The sequence below is a fragment of the Podarcis pityusensis genome, assembly GCF_964106645.2.
Source record: "Podarcis pityusensis genome assembly, chromosome: 2".
NCBI classification, from domain to species: Eukaryota; Metazoa; Chordata; class Lepidosauria; order Squamata; family Lacertidae; genus Podarcis; species Podarcis pityusensis.
The window spans coordinates 55223667-55241221 of NC_138029.1; positions in this window are offsets into that span (position 1 = coordinate 55223667).

Consider the following 17555-nt stretch of genomic DNA (forward strand, 5'->3'; position numbering starts at 1 on the left):
CAAATTCTTCAGGTCGGGCATTGTTTTCTTTATCGGAGAAGACTGAGGCAAAGAAGGCATTGAGGAGTTCAGCCCTTTCTGTGTCCCCTGTTTGCATTTCACCATCTTCTCCTCTGAGTGACCCCACTGTTTCTTTGTTCTTCCTTTTGCTACGAACATACCCATAAAAGCCTTTTTTGTTGCTTTTAACCTCTCTAGCAAGCCTGAGTTCATTCTGTGCTTTAGCTTTTCTGACTTTGTGTCTACACGTGCTGGCTATTTGTTTGAATTCCTCCTTGGTGGTTTCCCCCCTTTTCCATTTTTTGTACACATCCTTTTTTAATCTTAACTCAGTTAAAAGTTCTTTAGATAGCCACCCTGGCTTCTTTAGGCACCTTCCATGTTTCCGTCTCATTGGTATTGCCTGACGTTGTGCTTTTACTATCTCCCTCTTAACAAACTCCCAGCCATCATGAACTCCCTTTCCTTTTAGTATTACTGTCCATGGGATCTCACCCAGCACTTCCCTAAGTTTTATGAAGTCGGCTTTCTTAAAGTCAAGAAATTGAGTCCTAGTTTGCTTGGCTGCTCCTTTCCACTGTATAGTAAACTTCAGAAGAGCATGATCACTTGCGCCTAATGATCCTTCCACTTCTACCCCACTAACCTGGTCATCAACATTGGTTAGGACCAGATCTAAAATGGCTATTCCTCTTGTTGCTTCTCCCACTTTCTGGACAATGAAGTTGTCTGCAAGGCCAGTGAGGAATCTGTTTGACCTTATGCTCTTGGCTGAGTTTGACATCCAACAAATATCCGGGTAATTGAAGTCCCCCATTACTACTATCTCCCTTCCTTTTGCATGCTTGGCCATCTGTTCCAGGAAGGCATCATCTATGTCCTCCGTTTGGCTTGGGGATCTATAGTAAACTCCCACAATGAGGTCACTGTTATTCTTCTCTCCCTTAATTTTGACCCAAATGCTCTCACTTTGGCTTTGAGGTTCTAAATCTTGGATCTCTTCACAGGTATACACATCCCTGACATATAACGCCACTCCTCCTTTCTTGTCTGGTCTGTTTCTCTGAAATAGATTGTATCCCCCCATTATTACATTCCAATCGTGGGACTTATCCCACCAGGTTTCAGTGATGCCTATTATGTCATATTTAGTTTGCTGTACCAAGAGCTCAAGCTCATCTTGTTTATTTCCCATGCTTTGCTCATTAGTGTACAGACATTGAAGTCCATTAATCATTCCCCCGTGTCTCTTATTCCTCCCACCACTCCCACCACTAGGTCTGCGTGCTGTTTGCTTCATTTGGTCTATGACATTTGGATGATCATCTTCATCAATTGATAGACTCCTACCTTCAGGAGCACTGTCTCCCTTCCCCACATTAGTCAGTTTAAAGCCCTCCTGATGAGGTTTCTGAGATTTTTGGCAAAAACATTTCTCCCAACTGTTGTGAGGTGCAGCCCATCGCTTGCCAGAAGTCCATCTTCAAGAAACTGCAATCCGTGATCTAAGAATCCAAACCGTTCCTTTTTACACCATTTGCGAAGCCAGCTGTTCACTTCCACTATTTTTCCCTCTCTCCCTGGGCCACGTCGTTCAACTGGGAGGACAGATGAGATGACAATTTGTGCATTTAATTGCTTCAATTTCCTGCCCAGAGCCTCGTAGTCTCTTTTGATCTTCTGGAGGCTATTGCTTGCAGTGTCATTGGTTCCCACATGAACCAAGAGGAAGGGGTATTTGTCAGTGGGTTTTATGATTCCTTGCAGTCGTTCAGTTACATCTTGGATCTTAGCCCCGGGGAGACAGCACACTTCCCGAGACATCTTGTCGGGGTTCTTCTGTGAGCTGTCCGTTCCAAGGTCGCCTGCACATTCCCTGAGGACTGACTTTGCTGCTCGTCTTCATATACCTGATCGACTGTAATGAGGGAGAGATCCTCAAATGGAGTCTGCTCTTCGTCTTCCATGCTAGGTGAGAGGACCTCAAAGCGATTGTGTATTTCTAAACAATCAGAGCGAACCCTGGGCCTCCTACTTCTTTGAGTCACGTTTCTCCATATATCTGGCTCCTGTGTTGGTGAACTAGCCTCCTTCTCAGGGGAGTCCCCTGTCTCCTCCTTGGTGGAGACGGTGTGCTCTGTTGCTTCCAAGAAGAGCTCCAGCTCTCTAATTCTTTGGAGCGTAGCTACACGTTCCTCCAGTTGCTGGACTTTGTCTTTTAAGAGGGCAATCAACATGCAATTGCTGCAGGTAAAGCTGCCTGCAACCTTTGACAAGATGGCAAACATTGCGCAGGAACCGCAGGCGACTGCAGCTGTTCCCTCCCCCTCCATCTTGAGAACGTGTCGTTGGGGGTGGCTACAGCGGTCCTCCATCATAAAAAGCGTGAAGACAGGACAAATAACTCCCCCCACAAAAAAACCTAGGTGTCCCCCAACAAACGTTTGAGACTAGCTCCCCAAATCTAAAAGATGGATCAAACTGCACAGGGAGAGCACCTAATCAGCCACAAAGAAACACACACACACACACACACACACACACACACACACACACAAGAAAACCCTTTTTGCTCCTTCTTCAACTGCTGCCCTGCAAGCTCTGATAAGCTTCTCCCACAGCTAATCACCTGCCTCAACAGAAACCCTGCCCCCTCTGACCGTTGCACAGGGAGAGCAGCTAATCAGCCACAAAGAAACACACACACAAGAAAACCCTTTTTGCTCCTAAAGAAAACCCTTTTTGCTCTTGATGTATATGAATTCCTATCTGCCACATCTAAAGGAAGCATGCACGTCTACTTGGTAATCAGACTCCCTATCTTGGTCTGTCTCCACTTCATGCAACAAACTAAGTGTAAGCTATTGGGTGTGTGTGTGTGGGTGTGTGTGTGTGTGTGTGTAAAAAACACATTATGATACCAATTAAGTTACAAAGTTGAAAAGGCACAAATTATTTGTGGGTGAGGGTTGCCACTGAGATTCCCATGTACTAACCAGCATAGCTGCCTAATATCAATTAACGTGGCAGTTTGTGCAGTTTATATAACCGACACTGTACCATTTATTAAAGTACACCCCACCCCAATAGCTTACACTTAGTTTATTCATTATTCAATTTGTATTTAATAATGACATCCCCACCACTTCAAGCAAAGCAGACTCAGGGCAGAACCACAATTTTATATGAGAAACAGAGTGCTACTGCCAAAAAGTGCAGCACTGTGTCACATTTCCCACCTTCCCCTGCGAGCGATAGTAAAAATTATCCCAGTTACATTGTACTGATATTATTATACATGTGTCCCTGCCAGAGTTAGCTATTGTTGTATAGTGTAAATGGGAAAAATGCAGAGTGATTACCTTATAACACAGGTACATTTTGAAACGTATTATGAATGGAGAGCAGCCTTGACCGAGCCTCACATTTCTTATCACAAAACAGGCGACTATCATCTTATGTGGGGGGTCACCTTTCAGCAATAGCATATAAAGCCAAAATTGCCTATAGTCACAACTGAACCTGAACCTCTGAACGCTCTGCCAAAGCTGTTGCACACCCTCCGTGCACCTCCAAACGCTCTTCCAAGGTGAATGCAATGGCAGGTGGTATTGCAAAAGCTTTTTTCCTCAGACATTTGTGTCAGCATCGCCCTAGAGCCAGTGCACCAACTGGACTCTTGCACCTCAACCCCGACTGGGCTAGGCGAGCTGGGTAGCACCGCCAGAGACCTCCTTCTCACAGGAACAGGTCACAGTGCTGTGGACTCACAGCTTAGAGCTGAGAGCACCGGATTCACTGTCTCAATAATACAGTCGTTGCGCAGCAGAGTTTTGCAGAGTCTTGCAGAGTATAAACCACTCGGAGAGCAGCTCTGTAGAATATCTTCCTTTTATTCTATAACTACAACTATGATACAAAGCTATATACAGAGCTGAATATTCTAAGCATAAATCAATGCTACACTGAGAGTCTGCAGCTGCTCTTAGCAGCAATCTTATCTCTAGGATCTCTAACACTCTCACTCTCTCCGATACACTGACTGACTGTCTCTCACTCACACACAGACTGATATGTTGCTGGGCAGAATAAGTAGATAGGCAGGACACGCCTCCTTCTCTCTGGAGAGTCAGCAGAGACCATCAGGAGATGATCAGGAGATTCTTGTGTATGGGAGGGGTGAAATCTCCTCAATTTGTCCCTTTTATATAGCCAAGCATGTAAAGCTGAATGCAGACAAGTTAAATGTGCATAAGTTGTGAGTCAACTATACATCTTTATCAAACAAATCAAAGCTCCAGAATGTTAAGAAAACCCAGAATGAATCACTGAAGGTAATGTTTTTCATCTATCATGAATAACACTTGTAATATGGAGGTAGTGTTAGCAAACAGAAGACTAGAATCCTTCATTTCCACACGGGGGCAATAAAAGTAATATTGCACTTCTTAGTCCAGTGAAGTATCCTTAGTGTGGATCATACTGATTACATTGAAAAATGGCCCCTAATCACATTAATATGATATGTGAACACCACATGAAATGGGATAGTCTTTTCACCTCATATCTTTTCTTTATAAATAGCAATACCTTTCTGCCACAATTCAGATAATGTGACTGTCTATTCATATTTCATCAGCAATGAGATGACTCGTGTGTGACAGTTCTCATTATTTTATGGATCAGCCAGTCTTAAATTAACAAAGGTTTGGATTAAAACCTATTATTCCAAACTCAAGGCTGCTTCAGGAAGGTAAACTCCGCTCCGTGTAACGCCTCCTATATTATTGGTCGAATAGAATGCATAGAAAGAATAATAATATTCTAACCAAATCAAAATCACATTAACCAAGCTGTCAGAACAGAAATTGGAAATTGTATCCTGGGATCCCACTCTTCAAGGGAGTCAACACTCATCTGAAAAAGGTTCAGTGTTATCTACATTGACAAAGATTACCTCCATCCCTCTCCTGTCTTCCCTACCTCCACCTCCCCTCTCCAATGTCTTCTCTGGGCAGATCTAGCCATCCAGAGGGGCTGGGAAAACCCAGCCAGATGGGCAGGGTATAAATAAAATAATAATAATAATAATATCTACACTATATATTTAAAAGCTATTCAATGCACATTTAAAGTACGTACATGGCTTCTCCCAAGGATTTATGGGAACCATCATTCCTCCAAGCTACTATTCCCAGAACCTTTGACAAACTACAGTTCCCAGGAATATTTGTGGTAATTCACATATTTTAAATGTGTATTGCATAGGCTTTAAATGTATAATGTGGATCTGCCCTCTGTCTCTCATACTATCATACTTGATGATGTCTCTGTTTAAATCTGTGAACTTGCAAGTTACCCGCACTCATCTGGCAAGGATTTGGAGATCTTAGTATTGAAATTGCTGTACACCACAGGGGTTATAGCACTATAGCAATTCACTCTTAGTTGTCTGGGGGAATTAGCAAAAGCAAACTGAATCTCAGTATAACTAAAAGTAAAATGTTTATTTCCATATGCATCAAAACAGTAGACAGCAAGTAATGCAGCTTTGCAGCTTGAAGCACCAAGTGTAATGTTGTGGAATGGCATAACCTAGGTTACCCAACCCGACAAGGTTGAAGAATCATAGAATCATAGAATCATAGAGCTGGAAGAGACCACAAGGGCCATCGAGTCCAACCCCCTGCCAAGCAGGAAGTGTCACAGACATTCTTTCCTTCCCTTTTCGGCATCCTCAAAAAAAAAAAAAAAAAAAAAAAAAAAGGTTCCAGAAGCAGGTACAAGTTCAGACATCAGGGTAGCCAATGTGGTAACCTCTACCTGCTTTAGATTACATGTCCAGTCAGTGCGTTGCACTAGTAGACTCGGTGGCACAACCCTCCAAGTGTGTGCTTTTACTGTCACACCTTTTCTTGCCTTGCATCCTGTTTTAGTTCGTTTAGATTTTTTTTAAAAAGCTATGTTGTTAAAGAGACATTTGCATCCTCACATTTTGAACCTGCAGGTTTGACAGCTGGCATGGTGTGGCAGCTGTGAGATTGGTTGTGAACCAGGAAGCCCCTGGATTAAATTTTATGGCTGCTCATTAGGAAGTCTTATGGCTGTAATACACATTGCATGCAAATGCATTTCACACACAACCCCCCCCCCCCCCAGTGGTCCATACTTCAGGGGAGGCTGTCAAAGAGGGCTGCCTCTATAATATGACTTAGGGAAATCAGCTTGGGGAGGAGATGATTTTGAACAAAATACAATGGTACCTCTAGTTACGAACTTAATTCGTTCCGGAGGTCCGTTCTTAACGTGAAACTGTTCTTAACCTGAGTGTGCTTTTGCTAATGGGGCCTCTTGCTGCACCGCTGGCACACAATTTCCGTTCTCATCCTGGGGCAAAGTTCTCAACTCGAGGTAACTCTTCCAGGATAGCGAAGTTTGTAATCTGAAGCGTTTGTAACCTGAGGCATTTGTAACTCGAGGTACCACCGTAGTTGTGGCGAATGAACTAGGGCTTAGCCATTTGTCTGCCAGTCATTTTCTACTGAAAATTATCTGGAAGCTGTGTCTCCTCCCCAGAGTGTTTTAGATGCGTGATTGCAATATACATAACAGCTTTGCCATGGGAAAAACCACTGGGGAGATCCTGAGGGGGGGAGCTATGGGTGGTGAAGGCATTCCCTCACCAGTTCTTCAAACTGCCTCCTGCTGAAAACTCTATAGGTCTGTAACATACCTTCCCTACACACCTTCTCAGGAGTTAAGATCAGCTTTACCCACCCCAGGATGCTGTGGTGAAGAGCCAATAAGAAAGAAATCTGAAAAATAAATAAAATGTGTTACATATAGTTCCACTTTTTGATAAGCCACTCTGCCTCAGCCCACCAATTTGCAACACAGAGAAGGTCATTGGCCTTCCTTAGAATAGGAACAATTGAGATAATGTATGTAATCACTTTGAATGCTCTGAAGCACTATAGAATTGCTATGCATTATACATTTTAATTCCAAATGGCATGTTTTGATGTTCAGGTATCCTATATCTGAATTGTGAGCTATGAGGAATTTCCCATGGAACACATTGTGCTGTGGTAGTGAGCGTATGGCTACGCTATTTGTTTGCCCCTTCTGATTCAAAATCATCTTTCTCTAACCGTACAATCTTCCGCATTTCTCTGTAGAGTTTGGCTCGTGGGGCTCCCTAAAAATCTCACCGTAAACATTCATGCTCACAGAAATATTGCTGCATTTCATCTTCATTGCAAGCACAGCTCACAAGTTAGAAATGCTGCTCACTGACAGATTAAGGCTGACAGGATTGACATTTTCTCTCTCTGATAAATCTTCATGGTTGGTGGTACTGGACTATTGCATGAATTCGGTGAAATAACATGGGGTAGCTTTCAATTGCTCCACCTTAAACCTGAAGGAATTTTTTTTTAGCCTGCAGTAGGTCCAAAATCCGCTAATTATCCTTCTGGCTTTTTGTAGAAATCCTGCACGCTAGGTCCTAAAAGAAATACCGAAGGAAAGATGCACACCAATTGAATAATTTATTATAGTGTTGTTTGTTTTAAAAGGGGATGGCTTGAAATTGAGAACCCTTGTGAATGGCATAGCCCAGCAGTAAAGCTTTGCATATGAAAGGTGCCAGGTTCAATTCTCAGCATCCAGGACAGAGTGAGGCAGCCGTCTCAGGCTGTGAACTGGCAAGGCAATGGTAGTTTCTCTGCCAGCAGATCTCCCTGCATACCATAAGTAACTTTAGGATTCCTCTGTTCAACAATATGTATGACCACCAAATCTGGCCATTAAAGGAAAATACTTTACATAGTTGCCAAGAAAACATAATCCTACAGCTTCCTGTTTAACAGCTCCCGACCAATGTTTTTAAATCTCCCCCATATTAAAAACCTGGGTTCCCATATGGGAGCTTTTTTTAAAAAAAACCCACCCATTTTGTGTGCATGTATTAGTGCTAATGCGCACTGCTGTCACCTCCCTCCAGTGCAGTCACAGCCTATATCAGGGTAGAGAAGCAGTGATGTGAAATGGCAAAGGAGGAAATTGCATTGCTCATGCCCCATTGTGCTGTTTTGTGCATGAAGGACTCTAGTTTATAAGGATACAGGTTTTACAGTCTTTACAAACTCTGAATTCATTGGAGAGAACTACTCTATTTCCCATGGGGTCTAAACTCATGGTTATTTGAGCAGGGGAGCAGCTGTGAGTTAATTAAACCCTATTATCACCAGGCTGTTGGAGACTTTCTTTCCGACCCTGTTTCCTGAGATGGGGGAACTGTATTAGTGGGGGAAACATACATTTTACCTGTGTACGTTGGAGATTGTTAAAAGGCTTTACGAGGTAGGAAATGTGGGGGGTTGATTTTAGAAATGAAATACTGAGTTTCAGTGTTTGCTTTCCTCCCTTTTTTAAACAAAACAATTAAATTCACCTACAATGTGCTATAGTAATCATCTACAATAATTGCACAGATCATTCTGAAGTTATGAAATAAAATAACGTATTTAGAATTGAATCAGAAATAAATAGCCAAAGAAGAATATGACTATGAGAGAGGAATTTCGACTGCCATGGTCAATAATATTTTCATGGGCAGGAACTGGAAATATAACCGCTGCTCAACAATAGTCTGGCGCTGGAGTGTGAGTATATTATTTTTTAAAGAGTGCACATGTGAGGGGTGAGGGGAGCATGTTAAACAAAATCTGAGATTTTTAGGATAAAGTCATTTCTACGCAGCATGCTTGAGAAACAGAACTATATGCTAGTCAAAGTTCAAGAATCGTAATTTAAGGTTTGCTGTTTGGATCTGTAGGAAGCAGCTGGCTAATAAAAAACCCCAAATATCTAGCATTTATGAAATGCTTTAGGCTGCAGTTCCAAATATACTGGGACCTCCTTCTGCATAAGCATATATAGGATGTCAAAGTTAGGTCAGTGTAATCTTACTGTAATCCTAACCACAGCCCTGAGAGCTGATGAAATGGGCCGTAGTCCACAAAGCTTATGTCATATCAAATATCTTTAAGACGTTGGGTTTTGTTTTGTTTTTTTGCTGCAACAGACTAGCACAGCTATCCGCTGGCTATTATTATTTCTTTGTTACAGATGGAGAGTTGAGGTAGACTTGCCGAGGTGCACCTAATGAATTCAAAGGAGAGGGCAGAAAAGGAGGGAAATAATCTAGCAGAGGCTGGGTACTTCTTTGCTTTGATGGGTTTCATACATCACCCTCTCAGTTTCAATGGTAACACTTAAACTGCAAATTGGTTGCATTTCTAACTAAAACCTAAGAATTTCATTTCAGCCTGAAGATCTTTTGTTAAAGCTCAATGTGTTTTACAAGTTGAATTTATTATATAAGCATCTATGACTACTCAGAGAATAGGTTTTGCAGATTTATAAACCAATTTAGTGAGGCGGCCAGGGTATTTGGATCCAAGACTCAGCATCGTTTTAGTGAGTACCATACTTGCTGAGAAACGGCTGCAGTATCCAAGCTGATTTGTGAATTCCCTTCTGAGCATTTAAATATGAAGAATGACCTCACTTCAATCAGATGGCAACAGGCTGGTGTACAGCAGTATCACTGCAAGTCCAAAAGTTGTGAATTGAAGGGGAGACAGCAGGCTTACACACTCGACCTTGATGCACTTTCTTAAAAGATGGCTGATCACCAGATGGAGTTTTCCCTAAGCTCTGAAGAATCTGTTAAATATGCACATAAATGAGAAATGACTAGAAATGACTAGCAGGTTACAGTAAATCAAAGAGGAAGGCAATATTCATTCTGATACGATGTTGGCTGGATAACAGCTGGTAAATTGAGTCCAGCTGAGATATTAGGTTTAAGACTTAAAGATACAGCCACTAACGTCTGTCTCCACTTCTGTCTAGAAAGTTAACCCAGAGTTCAGGCTGGCAGAATCAAGCAGGAATGTGATGCACAGATTGGCATGCCTCTGAAATATTACCACTTGTTGTCAAGTTGATCTAATAATAGTCTCCATTTCCACCATGAAAGAGATGTAAAAATGGGATATGACACTTTATGCATCGTCTGTTCCTGTGAGGCTATGGAAGCTGTCAAAGACATTGATATGCAAATCTAAATGTATTTGATTTAAAGGTATAATGGAGCATGACAAATTCTCAAGGGTCCTATGAACTTGCCAGGGCTCCAGCTGTGCTTGCTCAGAGCTGCTGCCTGTAAAATAAGGTGAAGCCTCCAAAGACGCTTTAAGCTATAGGACATTTGCGTGCCATAAAAATTAGGGATAGAAAACTTATGCACCAACTATTTCTATTTAGCGTGGATAGGCGGTTTTTTTTTCTGGTTCCTGCAAAAATATAACCCTAATTTTGTTCCCATTTTATGTTTTGGGGAAAATGTTGTGAATGCACACTCAGCCATCAGGTCCTTCAGATATCAGCCCAATCCCCTGGGTCTATAGAAGCAGTGGATGGTATGGCTGCAACCTGACTCTCATGTACATTTATGTAAATGGATGTACATAACTACCCAAGACCAGCACTCTGCTTCCTTTCCATCCCCTCCCAGAGTCCCCTATTGAAACACCATATGATGATAGATGTTTTTGAGTGGCAGCAATTTTATAAGCAAAGCCAAATCCATTGAGAAATTAACATTCTTATTAACTCCAAAGGTTGTTACAGGTTGGTTGGTTGGTTGGTTGGTTGGTTGGCTGGTATGTGGAAAGAAGTTTTATGAGCAATTTTTTAACACTAGGTTTTGAAGCCAGTGCCAGGACTGGCTACTCTACAAAATAATTATATAACATAAAGCCAATTTGGCTCCCTGCCAGTGCATTTCTGAGAGAGGCAATATAATACAATTCTGCACATGTCTATTTAGAGGTAACCGCCAACGAGTTCAATGCAACTTACTCCTAGGAGCAGCCTAAGGTCACTATTAATTAACTACTAATTCCTCCACACTTAAAAGGCACGTAAAACATCTCAATTCTTCTCCAAGCACATTTGCTGAGAGACTTCAGAGGCATTCTCTAGACAGATAGAATCATAGAGTTGAAAGAGACACACAGAGTCATCTACCCAATGAAGTGCAGGTTGGATGAATATATAGCAGTTGAGCTGGTAGGTGGATTAATATGTAAATCACACTAAAATGCACTCAATGCACTTAAGATAGCTTTGTCTATGGTTAGAAAACAGAAGTGGGGAACCACCACTTTATGGGACAAACTTGGCCATCCAGACCATTTGGGCCATGAGGCTGTTTTGGGGAAAGGAGACCCACCCACACTATGCCTGGTGGTAGGGTAGGGGCAGGGCTTCAGAGGAACAAGCGGGAGCTGAAAGCTCCTTTGTTGAAACAAGATGTGCTCACACCCGCCCATTAGCTGATGGGCAGTAGGATTGTGCCTTGCTTCTCTCTCAGCACTACTCTGTCTTCCATAACTATAGATCCATCAAGTATTCAAACCATGGGCAGGAGTCACCTAATCAGTCCTGTAAATGGACACCCTGTGCAAGGCATTCTGCTTGCACAATGGGGCTTTCCTCCCACTTTCCATCCTTTGTGTGCCCCCCAAACTTGACCTGGATGTGGGAGAATGCCCAAAATACCACAGTGTGTGTGGGGGGGTCAATCCCTCTGCCAAGCTGAAATGCTTGCACAGGTGGAACTTTTATCATAGAGTGACGTTGACATCCACCCCATGTCTATGAACCTCCCTTGCCCCCATTATATAATTTGTCCCAGAAGCAGCCCTGCTTAAGCCTCAAGGTACAAGTGAATGGCTCAGCATGTCAGACTTTGAAGATTCCTCAATTTCCAGCATACCATGATGTGTGAAGGCTTAGCAAATCTCCATGACATACTCATGTGTACACATGTACCATAAAATTATATATTACCTTGTTTAGAAAGGGTTCATTAGGAAGATTAATGAGATGGGTTTTCCCCCTTCTCACAGTCTCTCTCTCTCTCTCTCTCATTCAACAAGCACTTGCAAAGAAGGCACAAGCAATCCTTCTAGCTGTGGGAAGCAAGTAGCAGTTCTCCCCTGAGCTCCCAGCTCTGCCTTGTCCCCAGCATTTAACTGCTCGTTCTTTGAAAGTGTTATTCGTCAGCTTAATTAGCCCTAAAGGAAGCACTTGTTTCAAATTAGGACAACAGCTTTTCTGAAAAGGACATAATGACATTAATGATGGCAACTTGTTTAAATAATGGAGCTTTTCGGCTCCATTTTAAGTGAGGCAGGGCAAAACAACGATTGTTTTAACTCTGCGGGGAATTCTGATTCTGCTTTTGATATCACCTACATTTTTGTAATTATGTTTCTTATCTCCACCCCGCTCATTAACTCCACATTAGCATAATTACATTGCTCTTTGTGACTAAAATGTTGTGACAACAAGGGGAGATTAAAAAGACAAGACTTTGCCAACCTCCATGCCATGTATGAAGCTATCATCTTTTTTCGACTGTTTGCTTAGGATTGTCATCACTTCTTTCCATAATATTACCAGCAGGGTGGCCTTTAAGAACCGGCAAAGCTCACAAAAAGCTGAAAATCTTCCCCCTCACACACACACACAGAACCAGGCATGCCAACTCTTAGAGGCAGGGGTGTCTTTGGTCCCCTCAGTATTGGCTGACGGGGGTCAGGCCCCTCAATGTTGAGGGGGCAGAGGAGGCTGAGTGCAGAGCCAAGCACTGAGCATGAGAGAGGAAGCTGTGCCACTGGGCCTCCTCCCAATAATGCGACATTGTGTGCGCATCACACCCATGGCATCAGACACATGCGACGTACACTGGGCCTCCTCGGTCTTAGGCACAAGATGTTGCCTCTGCACACAACCACAGTGTGAAGTAAGCGCATGCAGCTATGATGCAAAGAATGGCACCTCCTCTACATGCCCATATTGATGGTAATGTATGGCTGATCCCATAACCCCATTGCTTCAGAAAGATGGTTGGGAATATCTCAAAGACTAAGTGTATGCATATGCAACCTGAACAGCTTGGTGTGCTGTTCAAATTGTGGGAAGAGGCAGGCACATTTTTTATTTCTTTATGGAATTCTGTGACCAACTCTCACTTCTGCCCCTGTGGACATAAAAAATGAGCTTCTCAATGGGAGTAAAAAAATGGAATCTCTGCCTAGATAAGGAGATGATCCAGCCTTTCTAGCCTTTTACGTTTCTCTGTGTAGACATGGAAATAGCAGGATAAGTCCTCCCATTGCCTAGGTCAGGCATGCCCAAAGTCCGTTTCGGGGGCCACCCCCCAGTCGGTTTAATTCAGCCCCTGTGGCAGCTTATTTCCTGGGGTAAAATCCTAAAACAACCCTCAACAACTTCAATCCTAAAAAAGCTGAAGCCTCCCATATTAAATATATTTTGGATGACAGGTCTAATGATATTACACTGGCCGTGCCAAAGTTTCTTTCGGAAGTCAAAAGAAACAAAGATCAGCAAGCTCGAGACAAAACAAAATGACCGCCTCGGTTTCTCTCTCTTTTGTGGTTTGCTGTCTTAACTATATTTTGTTCTGAAATTGTTCTATGGGTCTTTGGACCTCAATAAAGATTTATTATTATTATTATTATTATTATTATACAAAAAGCTCAACAACTTCAACCCAAGATAAGCTCAACAACCTTGGAGTAAAAAAATCTGGCCCTCTTTGAAAAAACTTTGGATACCACTGGTCTAGGTAATGAAGGACATGCTTCAAGTTCTTGTTCTTGCTTCCACTAGCCCTATTGAAAACCTGGAGAGCTGCTGCTAGTCAGTGGTTAGATGGGCCAGTGGTTTGATGGATCGGTAAGGCAGCTTTCTATGTTCTTCATATGTTCCTGAGCATGAAGGGGAAATGGCTGTTGTCTGCCACCAAACAGAGCTTATGAAGCTGTGAAATTGCAGGGGGGCACTTTCTCCAATTTTTCACACCACTTCCAAGCAAATGAATCCATCAACAACTTAGCACAGGGAACATTCGAATCACCAACATAAATGCCTATAGTCTTGGATCTGTGAATGAAAACTCTTCTTTTTGGAGAAGGACTGGCAACTGGGTCACTATTTTGCATTCTCCATAATGAATCAGAACTAGCATTGTTCCAGGGAACTGCAGGTGTGATAGCTGGTGGAAGGGGATGGTGATAATAGTAATAATAATGTACATTAAGGGGAAATTCTGCAGTGTCCTTTTTTCTATTGAGGAGTGGGGGGGGGGAGTATCTCATAGATTTTCTCAAGAAAAAAAACCTGAGAAATTTCAGCTCTGCACAGCTGAAACCAAAGATAATGCTCTTTTTCTTTTCTCAATGGGCTTTTTGTTGTAAGGACTAGATGCGTCTGGTATACATGGAGGAAAATAATCGCAAACCATCTCACATGAATCATCTGCCTCCCTGCTAGCCCAAGGACTAGGATGTTTTGAGTTTCCTGTCCAATTGAAAAAAAAGGCACTAACAATTTTGAATAAATATTGACGCAAATGACAATCAGAAGTACAGATAGCAGAGATCATGAGAGTCTGCTTCATGGAGAACCAATTACTTATCAGCGCTCATAAATACCAGGAACCAAAAGTTGTCTGAAAGGGACCCACCAGAGAAGATTTCACATGTAAAAATGGGTCGAAATAATCTAATGTTCTTAGCAACAAAATAATCCACTCTCTAAAATGTGAATATGTCCCTCTGGCTTAATGTTCCCTGTTGCATGCAAACAAGATAATTTTCTCTTTTTATTTCTCAACGCCCCCCTCCCCCTGCCAGACAAAGTAGAGATAATGAAATTCTTAGGCCAGAAAATGTAAAGTGAGGCAGGAAAAGAGAAGAGAAAATAGGGCCAGCCGTGAATAACTCAGTAGGGAAGATAACCTTGCCTGGTTCTTTCCTCTGGCAGCTGATTCCCTGCTCTATTGTGTGGGGGTCTTTATTCCTGTTAGGATGTTTCCAGTCGAAGTATAATTTCTGTGTTTACGGCCCGCTTGCAAAAAGTCATTTGGTGTTCTTTTTCTCCCCAAGAAACACTCTGCCTTAAGCACCGGATTTTATGGATTGGCCGCTATTGTAAATGTAATCGACGACACTACCTCAAGAAAGCTTCAGGTCTTTCTTCAGATAAAATTAGATGCACATTTAAGGGGTGAGGGGTGTAATAGTTCCCCATAATTCTCTCTCCCCCCCCCGCCTCCCTTAAACAGATGAAAGCTCAATTGCAAACCAAAGATGCCTATTCAGTTTGAGAAGAAACATATAATTACGTGCAAAGTTACTTTTTCATCTATTTGCCCCCTGTAGGGCCTTACTTTGCATGTTGGTCCCCCTCCCCCTGCTTCAAAGACCAAAATCCTGAGTTAATATGGCTGAGGTGTTACTTTTCAGTCCAAAAGCAATTTTGTGCAGAGAGTGAGACCATTTGCAAATTAATGTGGAATTCTGTCTTGTTTTATGTTAGGAGTTTGGCTGCCACCTATCTTCTCCCCTGAATGCTCTGAGTACAAGTAGTGTACATTTGTGATACAGTGGTACCTCTGGTTAAGAACTTAATTCTTAAGTTCTTAAGAAGCTTAAGGAGCTCCAGTCTTAACCTGAAACTGTTCATAACCTGAGGTACCACTTTAGCTAATGGGGCCTCCCGCTGTTGCCGTGCCTGTTCTTAACACGAGGTACTACTTCCAGGTTAACGGAGCCTGTAACCTGAAGCATTTGTAACCCGAAGCATTTGTAACCTGAGGTACCACTGTACTCGGGGCGGGGCTTCCTTTCTGCATTGCAGGGGGTTTGACTACATGACCCTTGGGGTCCCTTTCAACTTTAGAATTCTCTGTTTTCATTGTTGAGGATGGGAGTAGCTGTATATATTCCAGTATAATAACTACTACTACTTATTATTATTATTATTATTATTTATACCCCACCCATCTGGCTGTGTTTCCCCAGCCACTCTGAGTGGCTTCCAACAAAATATTAAAATACAATAGTCCTTCAGATATTAAAAACCCCTACCACACTTTGGTCTCATCATCCCTTTTTATTAGGCTTTCTTTCTAAAGCACCAAGAAATGCTGGTCAATCAGTGTTCCTTTAGTGAAAATAATGTCATCACGGCACTGCATAAAGGCAGATCTAACTTTCTGCTAGATAGCTGGCACTGTCATTGGTTTGTTTGTTTTTCCTAGTGACATCTTGCAGTGTGTGTGAAATTACTTTGTTTGTGCCATATGACTTACCTTCTGGGATTGAAAAACATATATATTTTTAAATGATATATCTGTGAAGAAAATTAGTTCAGTGTTTATTATTACACGATGTATTCACCAAACACCTACATCACACCTTTTGTCATTGCCCACAGGCAAGCAGCATGCTTCGTGCTTGTTTACTTTTGGTGCAAATATGAAGACAAAGTCATCTCAGTGTATTGGCAGGAAGTGGAGCCATCGTTAAAATAAATAAATGCATAAATAAAATGTTTCCAGTTAAAAGTGGCAACCACTCATAATCTGGCACTTGTTGAAAGCTGGCAGATCTTCACACACTCAGTTTATTAGAGCAGACATAGATAATAAGGTTTCTACAAGTTAACACACCTAATGTTTCTCCATTAAACAGATTTTCCTTTTCATGTATTTATCTATCTGGCAGAGTATGGGCGAGATGTTCAGATAAAATGTTCAGCAATTAGCCTGTAAGTGATATATTATTAATTCATGGGAATCTTCAAACAGTAGGAATTCCGAGCTAAATGAAGGATTGCTTGCTATTCATAAGACTGTCCAATGGCTTTGGCGTGGGCCTCCCATTATCTTTTAACACTAATGTAGAAAAAAGAAGCTTCCTTCATAGCAGCAGTACTAAAGATAACTCAAAGCCTTGTGGTGCTGCAAAGCTATAGATTCTTCCAGAGGACAGTGTGACAATGATTAATTGCCATTTCAAGCCATCCTAGTTATCGTTATGCTATTAATTAGTTTAATGGTGCATTCATTTAGATTGGAAATATGATACCAGTAAGGTTTAATTAAAAAAATCAATAACTCATTAACAAGTTATTGCTGTACCTACATGGTCTCCAGATTAATTCCTTGTTGTTGGAAAAGAAGCACCTTTGATTCCAATGAGAGGATTTATGTCTATAGATCTTTTTTTTATTTCAAGTGATTGCTTGTTTGGACTGTCAGGGGCACAAAATTATTGAGTCAGTGACTTGTAACTTACAAACCTATTGCTTCTAGTAGAGTATTCACAGATTCACAGATATTCTATTTGTGCTGATTATGTACTGATTTATTGGGAGAAAACCTTGGCGAAATCTTGCATCTTATAGATGCAGAATTTCAAGCGTTGCAAGGGAGGGTCTCAGAATTTTCAGCTTCCCGTTATAGGGGAGAGGAGGGCATCTAGTAGAGGGAAACATCTGCTGCTAATGCCTGATAAATATGAAGGATGAAGGATGGCTTACCAGAGGACCTCCTCCATCCTATGTGGATGAGAAGTGAGGGACACTGATTTTCAACAAATTGAGGC